We start from the raw sequence: 2962 nt of genomic DNA on the forward strand, positions 1-2962 counted from the left end.
GCAGTCCATCTGCATCTAAAGGTCAAAGGTCACTCTTTGAGGATGCCAATGTTCACATTTTGGACAGAGAGGACAGATGGTTTGAAAGAGGAGTGAAAGAAGTCATCTATGTCCACTGTGAGTGACCATCTATAATCCAGTTTTGAGTTCCTTCCCAGATGCCTTAACGCCCACTCACATCCTGGGCCATCTGACCTCAGGAAATCACATGACATCACACCTTGACTCATGTGATTAGGTAGAGGATCATTAGGGGGTCCTTTGTCCCTCTCGGTGGGGGGACACTCCCACAGGGCTTAAATCTGTGACTCTCGACCATTTGACTCTAGAACTGAAGAAGCTTCTCGGATGAGAGGTGAACTTCACAACTAATGAAGTCCATCGCTTTTCATACAGTCTTGGACCAAATCAGGAGAAATAATCCTGAAGCTTTCATGTTGTTGCTTTTCTCTCAGATATACAGACTTGTTTTAGCAGGCAGGGATGTTTTTATTCTTTATTTACAAGATGAAATTGACTTTGGTCTAAAAATGTGTTGTTTTAACAGAACAGCCTTCTGTGCACCAACTACACGTAACAGCCTGTAAATAACAGCTCAGCTGCAGTCTGTAAGTTTATACCTGTGATTTCTCTGCTTTGTTTCTCTGAGATCATCTCTGTTAAACATGTTTAACCTGTTTAACCTTTATTTAACCAGGAAGTGAAGGTTAGAAACTCTTTGTGAGAGTGTGTTGAAGTGACACAGGCAGTTTGAACTTCATGTCAAAATGAATCCATCCTGTAGGACACAGTGGAGGCTCTTCAGGCTCTCTGCTCCACTCTGGTGTTCAGTCCTGAAGGTTGGAGCGCAGGGACAGTTCAGGCTCCAGCAGTCAGCTGACATTTGATTGAAATCAGGGCAACAAACTGTTCTACCAGGAGGAGGCGCTGCAGGACGTGTCAGGAAAACACAGGCTGGAGGTGAAGCTGCATGTGCTTCAGTGCAGGTCAGTGACAGCATCATGTGACCAGGTCCTGGTTGGTGTCAAACAAAGGATTTCTTTGTTTCTTTGTACTTATAAAACGCTAAAGAAGCATTTTCACATGGAATAAATGTGTTTTCATAGACAACATTAGAGCTGACAGTAAGAACTGCACACAGTACAATTCTGTTTGACACTAAATTAACAATCAATAAAGTCACTTTGTGTCTCCATGAGAATCAGAGAAACTTTCTTCATCCCAGAGGGAAACTGAGCTGTCGGAGCAGCAAACACACAACAAACATCAAGCACTGATACAAAATGAGAAACAGAGATATTGATTGATAAATATTAAGATAAATAGATAAATATAGAGATATAAATATTAAAGTGTCACGGTGTAGAAAAGTGACAGCAGGCTGCACTGAGCTGTGATTGGTTCTGTTTGTTTCCCAGATTTGTGCCACCTACAACATCCCAACACCTGCTGATGTCCCCACTCTCAGTGTGAAAGTCCACACAGAGGTGGAGCCCACAGGTGACTCTGCCAGAGCCAGACTGACTGTGGAAATACATCCCTGTAAGTATGTGACAGGTTAGAGGAGAGCTCTGTACCAGCGTGGAGTCACTGTGGGTGGATGAAGAGCATGTGTGCACACACTGTTCAAACACAGCTACAGTGGGAAGGAGAAAACTACAAACATGGTGGACCTGGATGTTCCCCAGAGTGTGAGTAATTAGACAGACTCTACCAACACGTGTGTGTCATGTGATCACTGTGATGATGTCATCTCCTCACAGCTCCTACGTGCCTCCTGGTGAGTCGTGTTGAACCAAAGGAAGATCCTGTTCTGGTGTCCTTAGAGGAGGTCAGAGAAGTCCACAGTGGGGACACCAGATGATGGACTACTTCTCTTGCTCTTGACGAAGGTGGTCACACTTTTCCCCTCTCCTCCTCCTCCTCCTCCTCTCCCTCAGCTTCCCTGCTTAGCCTCTTATGTCCTTGTCTAGTCTCGTGTTTTTTGTATTACTTTTCCCTGGAACACTCTCTCACAGTCTGTTCTCTAAAACCTAAAAGAGGAATTATGGATTGGATCAACTGGTCCCTAAATGCAATTGACACCCCTTTCTCAACGAGAAGTTTGGGCTCGGGTGAGCCTGAGTGCTGAAGATATCTACCTATTCGGAACCATGGTAACAGGGTTCTTGCTGATCGGAGCTGGCTTGGCCCTGACTTATCGAAGAATTAAGAAAGCGGAACCGGCTGTTCAAACCCCCACAAGGCTGCCCGCTGGGATTGAAACGATGGGAAGAGGCGTGAGTTTCTCAAAATGGGCTCATTGAGTGCAGCGATAAGTTTAATATGGTTGCGTGAGCAGTGTTGGTCAAGTTACTTGAAAAAAGTAATCAGTAACTAATTACTGATTACTTCCCCAAAAAAGTAATCCCGTTACTTTACTGATTACTTATTTTCAAAAGTAATTAATTACTTAGTTACTTTTTAAAAACACGATTTACAACCTGAATAGGTGATAAAGCGATAGATCTTTCAGCCCAATTCTACTTTTTCTGCATAATCCATCATACAAAATGTAATCAAATGGAAAAGTCTCTTTTTAAAACTTGTTTTATTAGTTTTAATCTTTTAACTTTATGCATCAAGCAAAAATTTAATTATATGCAACATTCTCTGACTGGAAGAAATTTGTTTAACATTTAAACTTATTTTCTGCACATTCCAGCACATAATTTTTTTTGTGTGTGTGTTTACACTCACTCTTTCAAATAGATGCAAGTAAAACACAGCAGAAAATAAATAACATCAAAGACTAGCGGTCCTGTTGCTCTATTTTCACCTGTAAAGCAGGAGTAGGCGGAGGTTTACCCTGGTGCAGGTGTGCCGCGGTCAGTGGAAGAATCCGCGAGTTTCTCTGTGAGTTTCCCATTACGTCGTAGCTACTCGGTGCTTGTTGGAAGTTTAGGGGTTTTTTCGCTGTAAA

General features: G+C 42.6%; 1 long non-coding RNA gene across 1 annotated transcript; it reads left to right on the top strand.

Moving 5' to 3' along the window:
- The first annotated feature begins 393 nt into the window (after positions 1-393).
- On the top strand, positions 394-1766 carry LOC121812984. Its single transcript, XR_006053443.1, has 3 exons — positions 394-608; positions 785-986; positions 1419-1766. It is a non-coding gene; the product is annotated as an uncharacterized LOC121812984 (long non-coding RNA).
- The last annotated feature ends 1196 nt before the right edge of the window (positions 1767-2962 follow it).

The sequence above is a fragment of the Haplochromis burtoni genome, unplaced genomic scaffold (assembly GCF_018398535.1).
Source record: "Haplochromis burtoni strain Fernald_Lab_line unplaced genomic scaffold, NCSU_Asbu1 Contig_1011, whole genome shotgun sequence".
Classification (NCBI taxonomy): domain Eukaryota; kingdom Metazoa; phylum Chordata; class Actinopteri; order Cichliformes; family Cichlidae; genus Haplochromis; species Haplochromis burtoni.